Genomic DNA, 26,208 nt, shown 5'->3' with positions numbered 1-26,208 from the left:
TCCTTCTGGGGACTTGACTGTATTTATTTTACATGTGTTTAAGAGATGACAGAAAAAGAGAAAGCTCTAAAATGGCAAAAGCTTTCAGGTATACCAAAAAGGTGGTTTTTAATGTTGGTTTCAGTGTTTTGTTTTTAGTGGAACAATCCATTATAGAACAGGCCAAAATAAGTTTAGAGAATAAAGTGTACATTTTCTACCTCTGAGAGCTACTAAATAAAACATGTCTTTACTATGGGCCTGGCATAACTTCAGACTTGCCTTGGGCAGGTGACTGACCTCCAGGCTGCCTTAAACCCAGCCGGTGTTCAGGGAGTGGCCCGTGACTGGAGGCACAGCAGCCTGCAGCCGGCGTCTCACTGTTTGTGCTGCTCGTGTGCTCTTTCTGTCTTTAGCCCTTCAGCAGATATTCACTCTCTTCTACACAGCTTATCATTTGTTTGACTCTGAAATACATTGGTTCAGTTTTTATGATAAGCTGGTTCTGTACAATCATATGTAGTGTTTATTTAAATGCAAACAATATACACTCTTGTTCAAGTTCCTCCTGAGTTAAAAGTACACCCAAAAAGAAACTGGTAATTTAGAGTAAAAGTAAAATTTCTCTTTCATCCTTATCAAAGTATCTGTGGTTCATTTGTATATATTCCTCCAGCGTTTTAAAAAACATTTTCAAATATATATTTATTTACACAGATAATATAGGTTCATTTTTTGTTCACTTAGACAAATAATGTGTGTGTTGTTTTACAACTTGCTTTTGTCATGTAACAGTCTGACTTTGAGGTCTCACTATTTCCTGTTTGGGGGTTTTACAGTGGTTTTAAATAGGACTATAAAAATCTCTCTTTAGAACAACACGGTTCTGCTATAAGCAAACTAGGTTCATCTAGCATCCACATTCAGGGAAATTCAGAAATGGCTTTAGTTGCCCTGCGCATCCCACCATCAGGAATGGAGGAAACTGCGAGCAAGGAAGCTCTCGGTAATGAACACCAGGCACCCCGTTAACCCAGCGCTAAAGGAGGAGGGCGGGGCGAGGACAGCTCACGGGCTGCGGGGAAGGTCTTGTGATGCCTGTGTCTCCAGCCTGGCCGGTGGCAGCCGAGAGAATCCAGGACAGAGAGACAGGAGGAGGACGACAGTGGAGGGCAGGAAACGGGCCTCCTGGCGGCAAAGCACAAAGGTCACAGCAGAGCCTGGGGAGGACAAGCAGGTCCTCAGAGGAGCAGGCGGAGAGACACCCAGAGGAGGCTCCCTCCCGCTCACCCCACCCCAGAAGGTGCCCACTGGCCTGGCCGGGTGCGGGTTCGCATCCACTCCCCTCACTTCAGGCTGGTCTCGGGAACACACTTCTTGTTTCACTTGAGTGATTCAATTATGCCTCCCCTGTAATTTCAGCTTGGGTCTTCTCTGCCTGCCTTCCCCTCACTTTTCACTCTGGCCTCAGTCTTCATTTTTTTCTGGCAAACAAAATATGGTCAGCAGGCAGAGTTGACTGCGTAAAAGGCAAAGGTCTGCCTCTCAGGAGTAATACATACTCATATCGCTATGCTACTTTATTTATATTTATTAATTTAATTTAGTATAACATAATGCTACATAAATATATGCTTATATAATGTAAATAAATATTAAATGTTGTGTACTATTATTCTTTTAATATAATATTTATATATCAATGATATATGTTAATATTAATAATATATAGGCTGATTTAGTTAATGACACCCCTGGTGAGAAGACTAATGAAGACTAAAGAAGTCAGAAAAAAACAGAAATTTGAAGATCTTTCCTCAAACTCCATGCTCACGATGTAAATGGTGAGACGTGCATGAAGGTTCTTGGCCAGGGCTCCTCACAGGCTTCTCCAGGCCCCTGTATGGTCAGCAGTGAGAGAGGGAGCGAGGGTCCAGGCAAAGCCCCCAGGCTGAGGCCGGGCCGAGCCCCCCGCCAGTCTCCTTCCTTCTGTCACCATGCATCACCTCCTCACTTACACTAGTGTAAACGAGTGTTATCACTTCTCCCACAGAATGAAGGGTGTGTGTTGCAGGAGAGCTGGAGTGAGCTCACTGGTGACACAAATCTTAAAACTATAGAGAGAGGGAGTTGGAGGGAGGGAGACAGATAAATAGACTATGTGCCCTGGCTTTAGACTGTAGGGTGAAATTTATGATATTAAATCTGGTGAGCCTTTAGCTTGTATTTTATCAGTGCCTGTACTAAACAATTGATCAGTCACCTAAATATCATAGATTATAAATCATAAACTAGGATTTTAAAATACTGTAGTTTTCTGTGTTACCAAAATGCACTTTTGAAGTCAATATTCAAATCATCCACTGTCTTCTTTTGGTGAATGTTCGGTCACATGTTGTTGTCTTTTTTAACTTTTACTTTGTGTTTGGGGTGTAGCCCGTTACCAAACAGTGCTGTGACAGTCTCAAGTGACACCAAGGGGAACAGTTCAGCCAAACACACACATGCGTCCTTTCTCCCCCAAGCTCCCCTCCCTTCGAGGCTGCTACATAGCATTGACATTCATGTGCCAAACAGGGAGTCCTTGTTGATTCCGAACCAAAGCCAAATTTGCTGCATCATCAGAGACTCTGTCAGAATCCTTCCCAGAGGTTAGCGAGGAGTTTCCTGGAAAACACTCAGCCCACCCCCTGTTGCCAGAGGAAGAGGGTTGATATACGGGTGCTAGTTTTGGGAGAATTGCTGAACTGGACCAGCTCGTACAGAGATGGAAACAGCTTGTCACCATCAACATTGTCATCGTTCCCCAGTAGGTTCAGCGTCTCCCTAATGTGCCCTGAGTCCTGACAACTGAGCAGGCCAAGCCCGCTCTCAGCCCCCAGCGCCTCCTTCCGCATGGCCATGGCCCGCAGAAGACAGAGGGACTGACAGCTAGTCCCCTCCTCCCTCTACTCACGGGCCTGCCCGAGCCAGCTCTCTGCTCTGGTTGAAGGAGGAAGAAGGTCCAGCAGCAGCCCTGGAAGAAGCGCACAGAGGACCCTCCATTCCCAGGAGTGCAGGCTCATTGTGCAGGGCCCAGGAGACACGGGGGCAGGAATAGCTTCAGCGCTGGACACTGTGGGAGCTTGTCTGCTGAACAGACTCAGGGACTGTCTGTTGGCCATGGGATCTGAGGAACAGGAGAGATTTGCATGGACTGGGGCTAGCTGGGAGGGTTTTTCATGGTCTAAAGCACAGGCTGTGTCTCTCTGGGCTGAAAATATTAACCGCGGAGCACTAGCTCCCACCAAAAGAGGGTATTGGTTAGAGGTGTCCTGAGATGTAAGAGCTTCTTAGGGAGAAAAGAGGGGATAGTAGGAGGATGTGAAATGCCTTGTAGAGCCTGAACCACATGCCCAGCCTTCTGACCTCAGTTTTGGGAGGTAGCAGTTTCTTATGCATGTCCCTGGTGGCTCAGATGGTAAAGAATACACCTGTAATGTAGGAGACCTGAGTTCGATCTCTGAGTCAAGAAGATCCCCTGGAGAAGGAAATGACAACCCACTCCAGTATTCTTACCTGGAAAATCCCATGGACAAAGGAGCCTGGTGGGCTACAGTCCATGGGGTCGCAGGGACATGATTGAGAGACTAACGCCCTTTCAGTTGAGGGCAGCTGGTTTGCTTGAGCCTGATCAGGGAGGGGCACAGGTGAGTGCTGCTTCTGATGAATGGAAGAGTCTTTGGGCCTAGAAAAGAAAACAGCCATCTCATAGGCCCTTGCTGAATTTTCTAACTTCAGAAAAACAAAACCAAACCTTAGGTCCTGCCCTGATGCTCCAGGCTGGTTGCATCTACCTGGGACTTATCACCCCTTGTCCAGAGGATTGATCACCCCCTGCCCAGCTACAAATGCCATCTCAACTAAAGAATACCCAAAACATCGCACCTGACTAACGTTTCCCTTATCGCTCCCACAAATCTCCCTTTCAATATGAAGCCTCCCTGATCCCTCTCAGGCTCAGCCTGGTTGATAGGCCGACTGCCACCCCTCCTTGCCTGAATAAAGGTCATCTACTTCCGTTGAGGTCATCTCTCCTTTTCTGCCTCAGCCCAATCTATACTTTACAACCAGCACTGTCCGAGAGAAGAGAGCAAACAGGTGCCTCCAGGGAGTCAAGACACAGGCTGCTTAGTCAGCAAGACAGCTGTGAGGGGCTGGAGTGGGCACCCCACCGGACCTCTCCCGCTGTCCCTGGGTGCCCTGCAGTTCCGAACTTTGGCCTGAAAACATCATAAAGAAGGAGCCTTTGTACTCTGCCTATTACGAGTTAACCACTAAAGGAATGTTGCCTATAAGCTTATACATAAAGCCCCATCTCTGGCAGCCTTGCATCCCAGGTAATGAGCACCAAGCTAAAATAACTTTGTTTAGCTCACAGGAAACTTCCTGACTAGACTTACCTGTGAATAATGGCAGGGAGGCAGACATTAACACATGCCCTCTGGAGCCTGATCAGAATGAGGAAATATTTGACTTTCCTCCCCCACCACCTTTGAGAATTAATATAAAATAAGCCTGAATTCTAACTCAAGATGAGTCCTGGGACAAGGGTCCTGGGTTTCTGAATAAAGTCACTGTTCCTTGCCCCAAGAACTCATCTCTCAATTTATTGGCCTGTTGTGAGGTGAGCAGGACAAGCTTGGACTCAGTTACAGAAGAGCTGACAGTCTTGCTCTTTTTTGGGAAGATTTCCATTTTCATTCATTTAGTCATTCATCATGTATTTGAGTCCTGCTCAGAGCCAGGCCCTGCCGAACTCACCCTTAGAGCTCAGACCTCACCGGGTCCACGATGCCTTTCTTGATCCCATGCTCTGCCCGCGCCATTTCCTGCCTCACCCAGGACCCCTCGAGTCTTTAAGCACACTTCGATGAGCTCTCCAGCTTGTGGGCCCTGTGAGGACCTCGAACAGAGGCAGAACGGGGCTCAGCAAATGTGATGATGACCAGGAATCAAATCAATGAGCTGGTCAAACACAAACCAGGCTTAGGTCACATTCACCAAAGGTCATCTTCTTATCCCTCCTTCCAGAGCCAGAGTTTCAGGGAGACCTTTACCAGGAGCCCAAGGATCTTCTCTGACACTAACCTCATCCGAAACATTAACAGTCTGGGTGGATTTTATTTTCAATTTTATTTCTTTTTACACTTGAAATCACTTCATGACTATTCCACTGAATACTGAGTAACTTAATGATCACTTCTGTTGTGTCTGGGCCAAGAAAGCCCAATACAGGGGTAGGATACTGAGGAGGAGAAGGTCAGGGGAAGGGGTGGGGGTGGTGTGTGAAACAGCAGAGGCAGGCGGTGCCCACCCCGTCCTCACTGCCCCACCCTGGGGGTAGGATGCTGAGGAGGAGAAGCTCAGAGGAGTTGGGGGTGGGGGGATGTGAAACAGAAGAGGCAGGTGGCCCCCACCCCTGTCCTCACTGCCCCGCCCCACCCCCTTTGTACTTAGCCAACCTGACTGTGATTACCGGGGTCCAGATGTCTCCTTGCTGAGGGTCTGTACTTTAGAGCCAGCTGTAGAGGTCACAAGACAAACCTAAGTTCTGGGGCCCTGAGTGATCCAGGAGCAGTCACCTGTGCCATCAGAGAGTCAGTTTCTGACCCACATTGATGCTCTCCCAGAGTTGGGCATGAGTTGGTGGCTGGCCTTGTTCACCGTGAGATGCTGCAGCTCTTGCCCTGCCCTGAAACCCTTCCCTGCAGCCTGGCTGTGTTCAGGGGACACCTGGACAAAACAGGCATGAGCGAGTAGGAGAGAATGGGTGCTTCTGGGGCAGAAGAGAAACAGAGAAACTGGATTTCACTCTGGCCACTTCCAACTGGTCCCAGCCTAATGCCACTTGTCATACACCATGAGTGGACACAATCTCCTGGGAGCTCAGAAGACTCTCCTGGGAGCTGGGATGTGGACCTCTGGAGGATGGGGCTGGGATAGCCCCCGACATGAGGCTGGGGCTCTGGGGCTCTGAAGCTGGCCTGGGGAGTGAAGCTGGGCCAGGCAGGTTTGCAGTGTAGACTGTCGGATGTCTGGCTGAAGCTGCTGACATCCGTGGTCACACCTCCCTCACCCATCTGACTGTTTCAGATCCCAGCAGTTGAGCAGGGCTGGTCTAGCAGGCATGCGACTGAGACAGGAGCTCAGCATGACCGGCTCCTCCACCCGCCTCTGCTCTCCTCTCTCCTGGTCTCTCTCTCCTTCACCACCTCTCTTCTTAGGCTGCCAGGGGAGGGCTGCATGGAGTCCTGGTTGGGTGGGTGGCACAGAGGGTCCCAAGAAGGGGTGTCATGGCTGGGCTGGTTGCCCTGTGCTCGCCGGTGGCTCAGGGTCAGTGAGGCAAAGAGGCTCCCTGCACAAACACGGTTCCTAGCGACGTGGACTGAGCGACAATGGTAATTTTATATTCTGTGATTTTTTCACAATTAAAAAGAAAAGAACTCGTGTGTGTGTGTGTGTGTGTGTTATAATGTCCTACAAAGGAAAATTCTCAAGTCAAACAGAGGAATGAATCGTGTGCTAAACATAGATGAGTCTCAAAGACATAGCACCACGTGTAAGAAACCAGCATATGTGGCCACAGTTGTACAAATCCATGTACTTTAAATATGCAGAATAGGCAAAACATTCAGGTCAAAAAGCACACAGACAATTGCCAAAAGCTGGGGGAAGGCAGAAGGGGAAGTGCCTGTTTAGTGGGTAGTGGCTTTCTCTGTGAGGAGATGAAGTGCTCTGATTTAGATAGCGGTGATAGCGGCACAGCTTTGCAAAGAGATGGTGAATCATTTGGAGAAGGAAATGGCAATCCACTCCAGTGAATTGTACATTTTACAGAGTAAATTTTATGATATGTGAATTAGATTCAAACTTAAAAATTGTGATTGATAAAGGATTGGTTTTTTTAAAGAATTCACACAAGAAACACATCTTATCCTGAATTTTGTTTGGTTCTCACCCTTCTAAAGTCTGTAGGCAAACAAACTTCTGGACAGGGATGAGGATTCACGCTTCCTCCTTCAGGGACTGACTTCTCTGAGCTTCCCTTCATCACCAAACAATGAGGATCCTCAGCCTCTGCAGGAGCTGCTCTCCATGTTCCTACCCTCACCTCTCCTTCTCCTCCCCCTGCTCTGATGGGCTTCCTCCCTCCAGCTCCGCCTCCTGAGTTCACTCTGGGCTCCTCTCACTGGTGCTCTTGCTGGGCTCCTGACCACACTCTGGCTGCAGCCTCTCTGCCCTCCCATTTGCTTTCTGTCTGTAATAACTGATCTGCTTTAACTGCAGTTCTGAACGTGTCTGTTCTCTACTTATAGCATCTGAGTGTCTCCCACTTTCCTAGGAAGGATAGTGGCATCCCAGGCCAGGCTCTAAATGCCTTTCACTCTCTCTCCCCTGCCCCCTTCCTCTGCCAGCCCTCACCCCCTGCGTCCACCCCGCAGTACACACCACCTTTGACATCATCCAGGAGTTGAGATGAATGCTGTGCCTTCACATCTGCCTTTCTGGGGGGACTTGCTCTCTGTTGCATCTACCACTGCCCCTGGCTCTGGATTCCTGGCTGCTGAACTGCATTCCTCGGAGGCCTTGGCTTGAAAACCATCTGCTCTGCTAATTTTCCGGACTCCCTCAGGCTGTGTCGTAACTCCTTGTCTTTCTTCTGGTCCTGCGTGCTTTATCTCGGTGAGCATGAGCCACATGGTGGGGCACTTACATCTTGTCTGATGCCCCTCTTAGGCCCAGGGCAGCCTGAGGACAGGAATCCAGGCCCCACGACTCTCCACGAGTCTCTCAGGACTGGAGGTGCTCACTGCTCACCTGCATGGTGACTGAAGGCTGCGGCGCCCCCGTCAGGCTTGAAGGGCCATCTGGCTCTCATCTCAGGCACTGTCCGTGTTGTGGGGGAGCAGCTTTCACGCCAAGAAAACCCCCACGCTCTTGTTGCAAAGACAGGCTCTGGGAGGCACGGGCATCAGGGGCTGTGGCTCCGGAGTCTACAGGAGCAACAGTCTTGGTGCTCGGATTTAGCTGCACCGCGGCGTGTGGGATCTTAATGGATCGAACTGGTGTCTCTTGCATTGGCAGGCAGATTCTTTACCACTGAGTCAGCAGGGATGCCTGAGATAACACATTTCTGATTTCTGCTAATTTTGCTGAGGCCCAAGGACTGTTGAAGAATCAAGAAACACCCAAGAACAGCCGGGCCGCTCGTCTTACACACGTGGAAGTCGACACCAGCGGAGCGCGTAGATGGTGTCCCTCGGCGCGCGGCGCAGCTCGGGCCGAGGTCCTCACTCCACGCCCAGGGTCTCTCCTGAGCCCACCGCTTCCTCCCCCAGGTTAGAGGAGAGCACCGGGACCCACAACAGGCCTCTCAGGGCCTGTGAGCCCCAGGAGGCGTGGCTGAGGGCCTGGGGGTCAGACAGAGCCTTTATCAGAGGGGCTGAGAGGGCCGGGAGCTCGGCCGGCTCCTCTCCTGTGGCCCAGCTGCGTCTTCTGCAGCTCACTTTCTACTCCTCACGGTGACCGAGATTGTATATCTTCCCAAGGAGGGCCTTTCCATATTTTAACAAGTGTAGTGAAGGGTCCTTCCTGTCATTGTATATTTTATTTGCCACCAGAGCTTTGAACAAGCAGTGACACACTCCGTCAAGCCCTCATGTAATTGCAGACACTTCCAAGAAGGGTTCAAGATAAAACTTAAAAAAAAAAAAAAAGCTCCTAGGCAATTGAACCACTTGAGCTGTGACATAAAATCATTTCCTTAGTTTATTCGTTGTGGATAGCACTCCAAAATAATACTTTAAAAGTCATCATGGTCTTTTGGCCTTTATTTCTGAAGGTCTTTGCTGGTGGGCCCCATTTGTCTGAGGACATCGGTATATGAACATGAAACAGCATCATTTCCAGTCTGATGAAAGTTGCCATTTTCCTCTTCTCTGCAAAGGAAACACCACCTTGGCTCACCTGGCAGCTATTTCACACTGTCAGGAATGGAGGCCAAAAAAGCCCCTGTGCTGTACTCATAAGTATAACTGGATCCCTTAGAAACCAGCCAGCTAATCTCCACCCTCAGGAGCTTTAACACCTTGCTACTCAAAGTACAGCCAGGGATCTGCAGGAATTGGCATTTCCTGGGAGCTTGTGAGAAACGCGGAGCCCCAGGCCTATCCCATCACTGCGTTCAAGGCCGTAAGTATCCTTTACATCACTGAGAGGAGGGAAGACTGCAGACCCTGAGGCAAAGCTCAGTACTTCCTCTTTCTCAGCAACTGTGACAGCGCATATCGTCCTTCCACCATTTTCTTTTTTTTAACTGATGCATAGTTGACATATCCCTTCATATTCATTTTGGATGAGCAACCTAATGACTCAATATTTGTATGTACAGTAAAATCATCACTATGATGAGTCCATCCCACATCCATCATCTCACATTGTTACATCTTGTGTGTGTGTGATGAGGACTTTTAGATTCACTCTTTTAGCAACTTTCAAATATACAAAATAATTTATAAAATCGTATTATTAGCTATAGTTCCATGCTACACATGATGATCCCATGAGTGACTTTTCTGTAATTGGAAGTTTGTACCTTTTGACCACCTTCACCTACTTCCCACCCCCACCGCAGCCCACCTTCTGCAACCACCAACCTGTGCCCTGGATTGAGGACCTTGGTGCTTTGCTTTTTATTTTATTTATTTATTTTTTTAAGATGCCACATGTAAGTGAGCTCACCCTTTTTCTGTGCACCTGTAGGACTAGTGCAGGTCTTAGTAGGTCCTGGATCTGCTACCCTCTCAACATTCCATGTGGAGTCTGGGGCTGCTGTGTGAGAATGATCATTCAGTGGATGGAAAACTCAGTAAGATGGGAATGTGATCTCCTCCCACCGCCTGTCATGGGGCAGATTCTCCCAGCCCTGCTGTGTGGCTCTGGGGCCCTTCCACTCCACATCAGTAAAGTGTGTGGTCATTCAGTAATGACTCTGTTTCCAACAGTCCTGATAATGGACATCACCTTTGATAAATGCTTCATTAATTAGAGCAACTGCTGTTTGGAAACACAAGTCCAGACCTGAATCTCTCCCTTTGAAATGTCAAACATCCGGCAGGAAAACAACTCCCTAGGAGACTTTCCCCCAGATTTTAGTCCCAGAGTCAGCAAACCATGAAAACTTCACATGTTCTATAGGCCTTTACAGAAGGTTGCTTTTACATTAATTAAACTACAGGAGTGGGTTTAAACCTGGGCCAATCCTAGGTGATGCAGAACTGACTTCTGTAACTCAGGGAACATTAATTATGCTCTTGGAATCTATGGACAGATACAAATGAGAATTCACTCATATAAAAAGCCACCAGCAAAGATCTTAACCCTTTCTCAAATTTTAATTGCAGGTATGGCTGGCAGAGTTTTGCCCTGTATATTTCCCATTTCAGAGATTGTTAAAAGCTTTGAATACAGTCAAATTCCCATGGGGAGGACCCCTTGTATTTCTAGAGTACAAGTTTCAACCTGATTGATTAGTCTTCCTGGAGGGACCTGGGGTGAAGGAATTAAAGCCAGCTGATCATCATTCACTTTCCAGTGTCAGTATTTACTGGAAGATAAAGACTGCCAGAAGTTAACTTCTCCATTGTCCAAGCATGGCTAGTTCTTAGACCTTCAGAGATAACACTTGGTTCTTTGGCTACAGTGCTTTAGTACCCAGGAAACTATGTGGCCAAGTGCATGACTATGTGATTTTGGTGACTGTTCTCTGAAGTGTGTAACTGGAGAAAGATCACAGAAATTATGCAGATTGTTTTATGTGTGTACCAAGCAGCTGTCACTTCTAACTCTTTTATCCACAGCCTAATCTTGAATCTCAAGTTCAGTACAACAAATGTTCAACCAAATATCTAGGAACAAATGGAACAGGCTGGGGGTAAGCCTAAAGATTAATACATATCAGAGCTGATGAACATTAGCAATTACCTCATCCAGTCACCAAATCCTCCAATGATGTGTGGCATCTCCAGATCATCGCAGAGCCAGGCCCCTCCCAGCACAACCACGTCACTCATCCTTCAACCATCCATTCAACAGTGACAGAGAATCAACTCGTGTCAGGAACCAGGAAAGAACTATGAGCAAGACACAGCCCCACTCTTGCAAAGTTTTCAGTCCAGCAGGAGATTACAGGAGAACTGACAATCTAATGAATGTTACAGAGAGTGAATGCAGGTGCTCTGGGAGCTGATGGAAGGGTTAGGGAAGGCTCCCCTGAACAAGGAGTATTGGACATCAAGATGAAATGATGGGGAGCTGGTGGAACAAGGGGTAGGGAGAAGAGCTCCCCAGGTGGGAGGAACAGCGTATATAAAGCAATGACTCGAGGGAAACGTATGGTGCCAGGCTCTAAAAGAAGTCCAGGATGGCAGGGAGATTAGAGTGAGGAGAAACACAGGGGTCACTCATGGAAGGCCCTGGAATCTTGGGTCTGGTAGTAGTGAGAAACTACTGAAATTTTTAAGGAGGATTTGGGTTTTTATTTTTTTAGTTACATTTTCTGCTGTAGGAAGGATAGGTTGGAAGGAATGCAGAGAGACTCTTTGGGGGCAGGGGGCAGGCAGAGATGGAAACTTTGACAAATCAAGGCAGAAAAGGGTGGGAGATTCAATTAAGGGGTGGTGTTTGAGACAGAAAGTAGAGTAAACATCACTCTGAGAACTCGATTCAGATTGGCCATTCTCCTGAGAGGTTCTCCTGGTGGCTCAGATGGTAAAGAATCCAGCTGCAATGAGGGAGACCCGGGTTTGATCCCTGGCTTGGGAAGATCTCCTGGAGGAGGGCATGACAACCCACTCCAGTATTCTTAGCAGGAGAATCCCCATGAACAGAAGAGCCTGCAGGGCTACAGTCCATGGGGTCACAAAGAGACACAACTCAGCAACTGAGTAGCAACTGAGTACACAGGCTCAGTGTTCACTCTGGCTGAGATTACTGAGAGCAATTTAACCAGTTTTACATCTGCCTACAGGAGGTTTGTTTCAAGAACAAAATTCACAATGTAACGTGAATTAAATTCACATTAATATGTAATGGGAACAAAATTCACAATGTTTCTAAAGTATAGCTCTCAGCATATGTGTTAAAAAAAACAAACAAACAAAAAGCCTACCATATTTCTACAGTGGAGGTGGGCAAACTTCTATAAAGATCCAGAGAGTAAGTATTTTAGCTTTGCCATATGACATCTGTTGCATCCACTCAGTTCACTCATTGTATCCAAGAAGCACCACAGATAAAAAGTACATGAAAGAGCCTGTTTCAAGAAAGCACTACTTATAGACAAGGAAATCTGAATGAATATGAGTATAATGAATATAATTTTCTTGCTGCAAATATTATCTTTAAGAATTATTTTCAACCATTTAAAGATATAAAAACCATTTTTAGCTTTCAGGCCCTACCAGCACAATCTGGGAGTGGAATTTGGTCCACGGGACGTAAGATGCAATGGTGGCCTATTCTATCCATTTACAGTGGACTCTCCCACCCGGAGGGACCACCATTCCCAAACAGAGTGACACTGCTATGTGCTGTAACGATGAAACCTGTACTCAAAAAACAAAGCCAAATTACCAAAAGCTGCCTGAGGTGTGAGGGGTTCAAGTCCTCCCCCTCCCCGGGTGCTCTCCCATCCCCCACCTCCCACTGATGGGTGGCCACCCTGTTACTGCCAAAATCTCGCCTTTCTCTGCCCACCAATGCCCAATTAAAAAATACGGAGATGGAATTTTGGAGGAAGTAGACGGCTTTACTCCTCAGCTGGCCAAGGGGAGCACACAGCAGCCTAGCACCCCAGGAACGGTGCCCTGTCCCCAGCTGGGGGACCTGAGAGACTCTATACAGCCTGGGTCTCCTGGGTCCCTCAGCCTGCCACCTTCCTTCCGAAATGCAAACAGCCCTAAGGGGTGACTTGCTACAAGAGGGTGCAGGGAGAGCAAAAATGTGGTGCAGGATGAAGATTACGTACATTAGGAAACTTCTGGCTATAGACACTACAGATTAGTAACACTTCAAGAAATACTAGGAGCGAATAACTCTGACGACCGGTCATGTTTCTTCTCTAGTCTTCGCTGTTTACTTTCCTTGTTCTCAGGAGAGGAAACACTTCGTTTCTATTTTTGCTGCAACAACCGCATCTGTGCGTCCCCAGCCTCCAGCAGGGAGTGAAGCTGTGCTGTCAGGTACCCCCTTCCTGCTGCGCGCTGGCGCCCATCCAGTTTTGAGTAGCAGTTACTTGCTGGGCACAGTTCCTCACCCATCAAGTCGTCAGTACCTGCTGAGGCTCCCAGAGGGACAGAAGCCGCCTTTCCAGCCCCAGCCCTGGAGCTGGAGTTCAGCCCTGAGAGTCTGACTCTGACAGCTGATGACCAGCCCAGGAGGGCCATGTTATGTGCTCTGCGCGCCCACAGCGGGTCGGGCTCAGACCTGCCCTTCAGTCTCACCGCCAACAGTGCGGGTGATGGTGGCGTTTCAAATCACCAACGGGCTTATTTTGGCCGGGGAAAGAACGCTTTGTACAAAACATTTAAAAAGAAACTTTCTTCCGCCCAGGGCGGGAGATCTGGGTTCTTTCACACCAGAGACCTGGATCTAAGAACCGGCGAGCATACAGTTGACCCCAAGTCGCAGTTTCGGGGCCGCCCCTGCGCTCCGCGGGTAGACGGCGAAGCCACCACGCTTGGTGTCCTCCGGCCCTCGGGCTGCAGACGGGGCGGCCGGCGGAGCCAGAAGCCAAGGCGGCCCCGTGTCCCCGTCCGACGGCGCCTCCAACGGCCGCATTTCCCTGGCTGGGGCTGCCGCTCTGCGAAGCCGCGCCCGCGGGGCAGGCGACGCGCACGGAGGGCCAGGGGCCTTGGGGGATCTGGGGTCCCGTCCCCGCAGGAGCTCCGAGCCCCTGGCCGCCGCTGGAACCCGGGAGCCGGGTGCGCCCCGAGAAGCCGGGAGGCGGCGAGGAAAGAGCGGGGCGGTCTCCGGGCATTGGAGCCGGTTCCGATACCCCGCAGGCCGAAGATGCGGAGGACCCAGGGATCCCGCCGGCGGCACAGCGGCCCCTCCGCCGGGCTAAGGGCTTCCGACCGACCGGGCTCGGCCCCGCGGGGAGAAACTGCACCCGCTCCCCGCACGCGGCCACCCACGGGGTCGCGCATCCCCCCCGGCTCGCCTCCCCGGACCCGACCCCAGGCCTCCGGCAGCTGTCCGAACCCGGAGCGGAGGACCGGGAGAAGGGGCGCCGCGGCACACCCGAGCTCGATCGCGGAGCCCAGGGCTCAGACGTGCGGGCGCGCGGGCCCCTCTCCAGCAGAGGACCTGAGCTGAAGACTCTGGGGCTGGGGATCACCGACGGGGCGGGGCAGAAGGAGTCTCCCGGGGCTCCGCGCTCAGCAGCGGTGCTGTTTCTCAAGTGCTTCTTGATCTCAGCGGTCCGAACCCCCCTCTGCAGTCCTGCCACGCTGCTGTTACCACGTTGTGCTTTTGTGTTGAATGGACGCTGTAGATCAGGACATCACGGGGTAACTAAGAGTTAAAGAGGGTGGGGCCCTTGCACAAATAGGTGGTGAGAAGACTCTGCGTCTCAGGGACCCCCACACCCGCAGCCACATCCTGCCCACCCAGCTCCCACCCTAATGACCGGGCTCCTCCTGCCTGAACCCTGCAGAGGCTTAGCTGTCCCTTGGATTCTGTGCCTGTGTTCTCCGGGACCTCTCCAGGCTCAGCCCTGTCTGTGCAGACCCCACCCACCCTCCCCGACCTCATGCTTCAGGAAAGGACCCCGACAGGTGTCACCCAAATACAATCTGATCATTGTTTCTCGCTGGTGAAAAATTAGGAAAGCATTCTTCTAGGCCTGTTTATTGTGACCCACATTATGACCCAATTGTTGTATTATCTGTATATCATATTTTAGTAAGTGATTATACTCTGAGCTGTTGTGAAGGTACTTCGCAATTCTTTAAAGTAATTTTCTCTCAAGTTGTGCAGAAAGAGTAGTGTGATCAACAGTTTCCTTCCCCCCAAAAGACGTCCGGGTCCGAATCCCCAGAACCTGTGACTGTTAACTCACATGGCAAAAGGGACTTGTGTGGATGTGGTTAAAGAAAGGAGGCCCTCTGGGTTACTGTTGAGGGTGCAATGTAGTCCCAAGGGTCCTCAGAAGTCAGAGAGGGAGTCAGGAGAGTCACAGCTGGTGAAGGAGACGTGAGGATATGAGCCGCAGTGGGGCTGAAGTGGCTGCTGGGCCCACAAGTTAACAGGGCAGCGACCCCTAGAAAGAACACCCCCAGATCCTCCAGAAGGAACACAGCCCCTCCAACATCTCCATGTCCACACAGCGAGATCCACATTGGACTGCTCCAGAGGCATGAGAAAGTGAACTTGTGCTCATTTGTTATACCAGCAGTAAGAAATGAATACAGGTAGGGAAACGTATCTTTTTTAAAGATACATGTGTCCCTACTGGTAGGAAGAATTTCTTTAACATTTAAAGTCTTTTCTTTAAAAAATGCATCTTTTTAAAAGATACATGGCCCCCCTACTGGTAGGAAGAATTTCTTTGTATCAGGGAGTTAGAATGAGAAAAGGTAACTCGATAATATGTATCCTCTGAAAAGCAATTCAGTAGCCACTCTCCTGAGAAACAGGGAAGGGAAGATGTGGGTAGATATGAAAGGCCCTCCCTGGGGGCAGGAAGGGACTCAGGGCAGAGGAGCCTCAGGGAAACAGCTAGGAGGGCTGGGCTCAAGATCTTATTTAGATCTGGAGATGCTCTGGAGACAGCTGAGCTGAGAGAGGGTGATGCACAAGGGGCCTCCTGGGGCCTTGCACCTGCATCTTGACCACCAGGTGAGCGCTGTCCCTCAAAGATGAGCATCCAGAACCTGGCGGGGGGGGGGGGGGGTTCCCACTGGAGGGAAGAGTAACCAGGGGGAAAAAATGATCTTATATCACAACATGCCCCATGTAAACTTAGCTTTGTATCTTTTTTCTTCTTCTTCTGATACCTATCTGAAAGTGACAGCAATATGTTATCAAATGCTCAGGTAAGAAGCCAGTCGTTCTCAGTGCACAAGCCTGAAGTAAACTGTGCTTGTGTGAGTCGGGGCGAACACGAGCTGGCTCTGAGTCACACAAATATCCACATCCTATCGCTACCCCTGTCTACTTGTGTGATTTTGGACAAGACACCTAGTGTCTTTAATCACCTGTTTCTTTACTTCTAGGGTAGAAATGACAATCCTATTGCATCATAGAGCTGTGTGGAAAATTACATGGGATAAGACATGTATTGGCACTTAGATGAGGGTAGCTCAGTTCAGTTCAGTCATGCAGTCATGTCCAACTCTCTGTGACCCCATGGACGTCAGGCCTCCCTGTCCATCACCAACTCTGAAGCTTACTCAAACTCATGTCCATCAAGTCGGTGATGCCATCCAGCCATCCCCTCCTCTGTCATCTCCTTCTCCTGCTTTCAGTCTTTCCCAGCATCAGAGTCTTTTCCAGTGAGTCAGTTCTTCACATCTGTGAGGGTAGCTAGCAATCTTCCAGATCCCAGGGAATGACTGGTGATACTGAGCACAGGGGAATCATGCTTAGCAGCCTCTGGATTCTGGTCCTGCTTTGGATTCTTTCCATCCGTCTGGCCTGTTTCCACTTCTGTATCCCCCTTGGTTCAAAAGACCGTATTACTCTCAACTGCAAAAATCTACTTTTCACTGTACAAGGTTGGAGGAGTTGGTGAGAAGCAGCCTTTCTCTGTGCCCACTCTGAGCCCTTTGAGTTCAGGAAACAAGGTTCTGAGGCCTCTGACAAAACTCAGACTTTGGTACTTTTAGAAACCCAGCCAAGATTACATCACAAGTGAGGGTGACCACGATTCAAATGCAGATGTGTCCTGTCCCTGGGTCTCAGACCCACAGGAGGTCTGCTCCCCATTCTACTCAGATAGCCTCAGCAATTGCTTTCATGTTTCTGACTTTATAGATTCCTTGGGCTTCCCTGGAGGCTCAGCTGTAATAAATCTGCCTGCAGTGCAGGAGATATGGGTTCCATCCCTGAGTCAGGAAGATGCCCTGGAGAAGGAAAAGGCAACCCACTTCAGTATTCTTGCCTGGGAAATCCATGGACAGAGGAGCCTAGCGGGCTACAGTCCATGGGTTCACAAAGAGTCAGACACAACTTAGTGATGAAACCACCACCACATTATTATCAAAGCAATCTATATTTTATTGTAGCAAACTTTGAAAAATATTGATAACTAGGAAAGAAGACATTTAAATTTACCTGTATATAATTCAGAAAATCTACCTACCAGAGATGAACTTGTTTCATATCTTGGTTTATTTCCTTTCCAATTTAAACATTTCCATGGTGTGAAAGTTGCTATACTTTGTTTAACCAAATCCTTATGCTGAGAGTAAAGATTATTTCTCATTTTAGAGCACATATTCTAATCGTCAGAATATTTACCTATTACTTGGTAGAAATTCCCAGAATTGAGACTTAAAATTTCCATGCCAAACAAATCATTTTTACCACTTTTTGATCTGTATGTACTGTCGAAGGACCAAACAAGAAGGAATGTTGAGTACTTAGATCTGCTAAGGATGATAGCTACAATCTTTGTTAAATGTGTATGCTGTTATTTTATGAGGCGCTTCTCTCTATTTAATAGAAGACAAAATAATATCTCAGCCTTAATTTGTTGAGGGAAGTTGATTTCTTTTTTTTCTGTTGTCTAACAAGCATTTGTATTTCTTTATATGAACATTTCAGTTTATGGATCTTGCCAAACTTTTTGCTAGATTACTTGTTTTATTACACACTTATAGGAGCTATGTGTTGGTAATGTCAGACTTCTGTCAAGTGTATTATAGTTTTGAGTTTGTAATTTTCCTTTTACTTTTTGACATGTAAGTGCTTAGCAATGTTGTAGTAAAACCCACGACGACTTCTCTATGTAGTTTGCCCTTCAATGTAATGCTTATATATTAGTTTGCTGGGGCTGCCATGACAAAATCGCACATCCCCAGAAGCTTGAATGGCAGACATTTGTTTTCTTACAGCTCCAGGGGCTGGACACCCAAGATCATGGTGTGGATGGGGATGATTCTCCCAAGGCCTTGCTCCTTGACTGGCGGACAAGGACTTTCTCTGGGTCCTCACTTGCCCCTTCCTCTGTGTGCACCCTTCCTGGGGTTTCTTTCTGTGTTCAATTTCCTTTTCTTACATGGACAAGAGTCACACTGGATTAGGGCACAACTTAAAGGCCTCAATATATTCATCTCTTTAAAAACTCGGTCTGCAGATACAGTCACATTCTGAGTCCCTGCAGGCTAGCACTTCAACACATCTCCCTGGGGGGACACAACCCAGTCCATCAGAGTTTATCAAGGTCTTCCCCATCTCAAGATTGCATACATATTTATACTTTATTCTTCAGGTTTATGGTATCAGATTTTATATTAAATGCCACTTGGAATTTCTTTTGATATGTGGCACAAATCTTACTGAGAAATAGATTATAAAAAGAAAAGCTTGTAGGTAATAAAAGTACATAGTTTGCAGAATAATAGTAAAGCAAATTCTCATGTTCTCAACACCCATCTCATTTAAAAAGATTCTAATTTTTCTGGATATCTCAATTCTATGTCATTCCCTGCCTTTTATTTGAGATTTGCACATGCATGTGAGTTCCTAAACAGTACATAGGCTTTTCCTCTTTTGTCCATTTATGTAAGTAGAATTACAGTGATTATCCTTTTGTGACATAATATTTATTTTGTGTGTGGTATTGGTTTCTGAGGTTCATTCATTCGTATGCATGCCATTGAATTACTTTTACTGCTATATAGTAGTCCATACTTGAAATGTACCAGATCTATCCATTCTATTTTTGCTGGATGTTGGCGCTGTTTACACCTCTTTGCTGTTAAGAATATCATTCACATGTATCTGCTTTATGAGCTGGATGGGAGTTAATGAAGCCTAGGGTGTGCACTTGTCCAGCTGTGCTGTGTTACAACAGTTGCCATTCTGATTAACAAGGAATGACAGCTTCTTCTGTTCCACATCTGAGCCAGCCTTTCATAGTCACTCACAAATGTTTGCTCAACTGTGAGCTGTGAGATGGTATTTTGTTGCAATTTTAACTAGTATTTAATTTATCACAAATGAAATTGATCACATTTTAAATGTTCGTTGGACTTCCACGTTTCACCTTCCATGCAATGCCTGTTAACGTGTTTTTGACATCTACTTTAAAAAATATTTATTGGGGAAAGATCTTTACACTTGTTGCACATGTCACTTCCCACTCCCTAGCTTTTGCTTTCTTCATTTCATGATGTCTTTTGATGAGCAGCAGTTGTTACTTGTAACATGATCATAATTATCCATCTTTTGCTTACCCATCTGTTTGGCTTTTTAAAGAAGTTCTTCATCCCCCAGACATCATAATAGCATTCTGTTAGGTATTATACAAAAGGTTTCATGTTTTTTGTCTTTCACACTTAATGTTTATTAATACCTTCAATTTAAGTTTCTAAACTTACCTGCAGTTTATATTCATGCCTTGTCTCTGAAGAAAAACAGCTTCTTTTCCAGCAAAGCCTGTGGAGAGAAGATACCACCCTACCCTCTCCCCACTTTTCCCTTCACCCACAGCCCCATCCCTAGAAGCTGTCAGAGATGCAAGAAATAAGAGAGAGAGCGAGAGAGCAGGACAAGTGGAAGAGAAGGATGCAGCTGATGGCTTCCATGTGTGGCGTGGGGGTCTCTCCCCCAGGAGGGAGCATTTATGTAAAGGCCTGAAGCCAGGGGAGGAATGAGCTGTCTGTCGCTGGAAGAGAAGCGTGTTTCAGGGGAATCAGAGAGAAGGGAAATGCTCTGTGCCTGGAGGTGCGTGGGGATTTCAAAGAACAGCCCGGGGTGCTGTGTGGTCCAGCACCTGAGAGGAGAAGCGGGGAATGAGGTTCATTTTCACAAACATTTCTGTTCTTCACACGAGCTGCCTCCACCTCCAGGTAAAAAAAGTCTCACTTTTAACGACTCACCTGAACCTCCCCTACTCTGTGAGACCGTCAGGGCCCCCAGACTCCCAGACGGAGCGAGTGGACTCTCCACTGCCCTGTGATGGGTGTTACTTTCTGTATTACCAGCAGAGAATGAGCTTCTCAAAGACAGATTTTGTTCTTTATCACTAGTGATAAAAATGTCCAGTAAATATAGGATGAATTTGCAAATGAATCCAAGGAATGATGCTAACATTTTCTTCCATCTTCACCTTGGCCCATTAGAAACTGGGTATATTAGGAACCCTGGGCTTCTGTTAAAAAGAATCTAGTAACAGTCAGGTCCATCTTTAACCTTGGAGGTAGGTTCTAGGAATGAGACTCAGGCCAAAGCTTCCCGCCCTCCCCTCACTGAGAGTTGGTGACCAGTCAGCCCTTCTCTCTGTGTTCTGCCCAGTGGGTGACAAGGTCTGCAGGCTCCATGGGCTGATCTTCCACCCGGCTTGGCTCTCCTTGGCCATCCCAGATTCACAAGTGCCCATCTGGTACAGGGACCAAGAAGCTGATGTCATTACCTGCTGTGAGTCACAGCCCTGGGACCCTGGCTGATTTGCATTTGCTTCTGGTGACAAGGGTTCCTGCCTGTCCCTAAACAGAGGGGCTGGCCATGCTGCCCTGGTCAGCTTCCCACACAGACAGCCTCCTGTCGTTTTACCTTGACCCTGCCTGTCCCTTTGTCTTATTGGGGCGTCCTGCCTGTCACAGCCACTGCTGTTCCTCACCCTGAATGAGGAAGTAGGTAAGTTCTTATGACCCTGAGAATCCCCGGGTGGTGAGTTATGTGGCCAGCCCTGGCCTTAGCACCTCAGGATGATCAGCAACCTAGCCCTCACTGAATGCATTCGATTCATTCTGCCTGAAAGAGAGGAGGAGAGGGTGGACTTGGGGTGGGTCCTGAAGGTATTTACTGAGTCAGAGATGCTGAGATCAGGCCTGGTTTTCCTGATGGGGAGTCTGAATCATCATTGAAAGACAGCAACCTTCCCCAGCAGTCGGGGGACTCCGGAAGCCCAGCCAGCCTGCGGGCTCTCTGCTGCCCCTGAGTGAGCCCCACAGACAGCTGCTCCGGGGTCCATGGGCTGCTCTCCTCGTGGGGTTTTCTGGTGGTTTTGGTTCATTGCTCCCCTCACATCTCCTTGGACTATTCAGCAGAAGTGACATGTGCCTGTTTCCTGAGATGCTGAACACACTGGGAATGCCTCCTTTTCTGTGACCTGGAGTTTTGTAAGCATCCTAAATATCTAACAGAACGAGGTACAAAATGTCAGAAGAATGAAAATAAAGAGAAATGAAATGTCTTTTTTTTTTTTTTTTTTTTTGCTGGACTCAGTCTTTTAAAAATTTAACTAATTGATTTCTTTTGGCTGCACTGGGCCGTCACTGCCGTGCACCCGCTGTCTGTAGTGTGACCTGCAGAGGCTCCTCTACTGCGGCGCCTGGCTTCTCACTGTGGCGGCTTCCCTTGCTGTGGAGCAGCCGCTCCAGGGTGCATACACTTCAGTGGTCAGGGTGCACAGGCTTCGTTGCTCTGTGGCTTGTGGGATCTTCCCAGACCAGAGATCAAACCTGTGTCCCCTGCATTGGCAGGTGGATTCTTAACCACTGCACGTCCAGGGAAGTCCCCGGACTCAATCTTTCTGAAAGAACTGAATTTAGTTTCAGAAGGGAAGTATAGCAGTGGCAAACGCGGTCACTGGTGGTTGGGGGTCTTTAAAGAACTGCTCTAAAGGAAGTCCTAGGATGGCTGGAAAGAGCGCTCGTGATAAAATAATGAAACAAGAAGCCAGACCCAGAATTAGAGCTGCTGGGGACAGAATGGGGTGGTGCTGGGCCTCTGGGCACACTCTTCTCTTTCACATAAGCTGCTGTCCACAGACATCATTTAGGACAATAGCCCTGAGCAGGGGAGACTTGGCAGATGAGTTGGGGAGGGAACTCAAGTTCTCACCACATTAGGGACAGCTTCTCATTCTCCTGGGGTGACTAGATCATCTGAGGTATTTATTTCAAACGCTGAACTTATGGCTGAGGCTTAAGCTCTCTTATGAAGACAAGAGAGTAGGTGAGACTTGTACTCAGAGGAAGCACACCCTTCTGGGAAAATGGGAAACCTGGAGATGAGCAGGGTGAAATGAAACAAATGATTATATTTCTTATCTTTGAAGAAGATGGAGAGTGTCAACTAAATGTCAGAATATGTTTTGAGTGAGCACACAAATTTGTTCAATGAAGAAAGTAATTATTTTAATTTTCCTTCCTTAGAGACAAATACCTTCTTATACAAAAATTATGAAATGAAGAATGTTTCTGCCAATAATATTTAGCAGGACAGAAATCCATGTAGTATTTCACCATGTCTCTGAAGGTGTCAACTAGATTTCACCCCAAAGTAAACTTCCTCTGCATTTGATGAGCGTGTCTGCCCTGTGGGACTGTGACACCCACCAGGGGACCCATGATGTCCGTGCTCCTGCTTCTTTCCTGTGCACGGGGGTTTAAGAGCTTATCTGTGCAGCCAGAGTGCCTGACCTTCCACCAAGACATGACCCCTGAGGTTGTTTCACCCGCCACTGAAAAGGTTCACAGTGGCTTGGCCACATATCTGAGGCCATGACAGAAGTAAGGTTAGGGCTCCAAAGCTGCCTGATTCCCACATGGGGAGGACTCAAGATGACTGAAGGCACTTGCATCCAGAGGGTCAGGGGAGGCCACAGCAGGAAGGGTGGGGACTCTAAACGACTTCAGTGGGTATCAGAGAACAAAGCCTGATGCATTTGATCAAGAATTAGTTATGGAAATGTTTGAGAGTGGTGTTTGTTCTGTGGAGTCAAGATTCCCCAAGTGATCACTGTGAGGGTTTCCTGGGATTTGATGTAAATCATAGGAATTGAATATTAATTAAATAACTCTGAAGAAGTAGGTCTAATCAGAGTATAACAGCTCATGACTTTCTTTTTTTTTTTTCCTGTGTAAAATGGAAATATTACTACATTGTTTATGTGGGGAGTAGCCCATACTGTTTTGACCCCAGAGAGGAGGGTTCCCAATATCTCTGCATGCCTGTGGTTTGGTAGGAGGGGTCACCCCCAGATGAGTGGTTGGGGACTCATATCTGCAGTATCTAGCAGGGCTTTAGAGGCTTGGATCTCATGATGGTTTCTGTTTCCTGAGCTTTATCTGGTCAGTTTCAACCATCCTGCATGAGGATGCAGAGGAAGACAGTGGTGGCTGAGTTCTTGCCTTGAAACAATGAGAGGGACTTGCTCTGGCTCCTGGCTTGATCTGTGTCTTGCCAAATTGTCTGGTTTCTCCTCTCAGCCTGGATCTTCTAATACCACCCAGGAAATACTAATGCCAGTAACATCCACCACTGTGTTAGGCATATGGCAGCTCAGGGACTGATATGGAAACACCGTCTTTCTGTCATTCACACCCACTTGTTACAGCTTCCGCAAAGGTTGTCACTTTAGAGGAGAGATGGGAGAGGTTTCTATTAAAAGAAGAAAAAAGAAGAAGAAGAAGAAGAAACTACAACCGTCAGGCTCACTAGAGAAAAACCCCCTGACTTACCATGTGAATGGCTACCATGGCCTCAGGTGTGCAGTGAGCATAGAGGACAGTGATGAGTGTGAAAGAAGTCTCCAACCAGGAGAACAGGCCTGTCGTCAGGTGAGCCCAGTGTGACAGAAGCTGGGGCAGAGGTGGTGATGGGCAAGAAGGAGTAAGGAGGGATTATTTACTTTTCCTAATTTTAAAAGATATTAAGCTTTTATAGACTATATTTGAACATTTTGGTAGCTACAAAACAGATAAATAAAGTTTCCTCACTACCTTCTTCACAGTAACTCAGTTTCTCTCTGTTAGTAAACTTTGTTCAAGTTTGAAACTTGAATGCAATGTGTGTCGATACTTATTTCTTAATGGTGACTCTGCATTGAGGAGAGAGGGTAGAGTGGGCCGAATAAAGCGCAGGGCGCCGGACAGCAAACTGCAGACTAGGGTGCCCCAAGCCTGCACTCCCCCACGGTGAAGTCAGCAAAGCAACCAGGGTCTGCCAGCGCAGAGGACCCGAGAAGCAGCAACAGTGATCTCTTTTCTGCTCCCACCATTGCCAGCCCTAGCAGGAGTCCAGATTAGCTCCTGGGGTATGTGTGTGCCTCTATGTTTGTATGTGGGTGTGTGTGCATGTGTGTGTGTGTACTTCGTATTTCTTCCTGCCGCATAAGTGAGCCTGGATGCTTCAAGTAAGCAATGGCCATGCCATGCAAACAGCACAGTGAAAAGGGCAGTGTCTTTGGGAGTTGAGTGTGCACACAGAGTTTGTATAATGGGTCCAGGTGCAAACTTCCGGTTGTTCCCATGGTTCATACCTGTTTTGTGAGGGGAATGGTCTTCTCTTGGGATATCAGCTCAAAGCTTATGGAGAGAAGGACTGCACAGGTGTATGTTAGAGCCAGCAGCTCCGGGCATGGAAGATTGGGCAAACCAAGTGAATTGCTCGAGGCTCCTGACATGAAGGAAGAGACTGTGGACATAGGGATCCCAGGCCTGCAGACTCAGAGTTCTGATTGCCTGCAGGGACTCTGGGTGTTAGTGGAGCAGAGAGGTGCAGGCGCTGAGATGCCAGCTGCTTTCCCAAGACTAGAGCAGGAGGGAGCAGAGAAGCACGTAGTGTGGCCCATCTTTGTTTCTGGCGCGTCTTTCTGTCCAGACACCAGGCTATAGGGAAGAGTTGATTCTTGCTCTTTAAAACCGCTTTAGCTATTCTAACTTTATTTTTCCACTTCACTTTTTAAAAAGGTATATATATGTATGTATATATATATATACATACATATATATATACCCCTACGCTATGCTATGCTATGCTAAGTCACTTCAGTCGTGTCTGACTCTGTGCGACCCCATAGACAGCAGCCCACCAGGCTCCCCTGTCCCTGGGATTCTCCAGGCAAGAACACTGGAGTGGGTTGCCATTTCCTTCTCCAATGCGTGAAAGTGAAAAGTGAAAGTGAAGTCGCTCAGTCGTGTCCGAACTGCACCTTCCAGGCTTCTCCATCCATGGCATTTTCCAGGCAAGAGTACTGGAGTGGGGTGCCATTGCCTTCTCCGATGTACACCCCTGCAAGTGCTAAAACTTTGTTTTCATTTGACAGTTTGTCATGGACATCTTTCCAAGTCAATACCTATGGACCTAACTCATTTAAATAACAGCAGTAAACCAAAAAGCATATTGATAGTCATGTGTTATGTGAATGCACTGAAAATTTACTTAACTGGTCCCTTGCCGTGTTTTCTAAATATTCTGTTATTACGTAATGCTGATATCAACATTCTTAATATATATGTAGTCACACAAATGTTCTCACACACCCGTTTCTTGTCACCTGGCTTTGCTTGGTGAAGACTAAAAGATCAATTACATAGTCAAGTTTTCAGTCGTTACCTTTATGGCTTCTGAGCCTTGTAATTTTATACTTTGGTAACATCTCAACTCTGAAATTACAGAATAAAATGTCTTCCGTGATTTTTTTCTTTCTGTTTTCCTTTTGCTGTTTCAGCTCACAGTTCACACAGCCCAGCCCCCTGCAGAATCTCCCTTGCTCAGGTTGGCCTGGGCCCTGCAGTCTCGCGGGGAGGGCCTCTCCGCCGCGGCCTCCCGCTCTCCGCCCGCCCTCGTCTGCCGCCTGGGCCGCTCCGCGACGCCGCGTCGCGCTGTCCCGAGCGGGGAGCCCCCTCCGAGGCAGAGGCCCCGGGCGAGCTCGGGCGTTAGGGCGGTCGGCGCCGCTGCGTCCTGCCGGCGCCTCGTCCCGGGGACACTCGAACCGGTTGTCGGGCGCCCCTGGCGGCCGCTTTCAGAGCGTTCCTTTCCTTCGGCGACCTTCATAAGGGCTGCGGCTTAGCCGGCGAAAACGGCGCAGAGCTCCAGAGGCCGGCAGCACTGGCGGCGATATCCCCGGTGTTGTGGAGACCTAGGCACGCCTGCTTCTGCGGAAGATTGGATCTATAGGACTACGGGAGGCGGTCTAGTGCTGCAGCCTTGCGTAAGTTGCCGCTCACT

This window comes from Bubalus kerabau, chromosome 20 (assembly GCF_029407905.1).
Source record: "Bubalus kerabau isolate K-KA32 ecotype Philippines breed swamp buffalo chromosome 20, PCC_UOA_SB_1v2, whole genome shotgun sequence".
Lineage (NCBI taxonomy): Eukaryota > Metazoa > Chordata > Mammalia > Artiodactyla > Bovidae > Bubalus > Bubalus kerabau.
The sequence above is the reverse complement of the archived record's forward strand: the minus strand, read 5'-3'. Positions refer to the sequence as shown.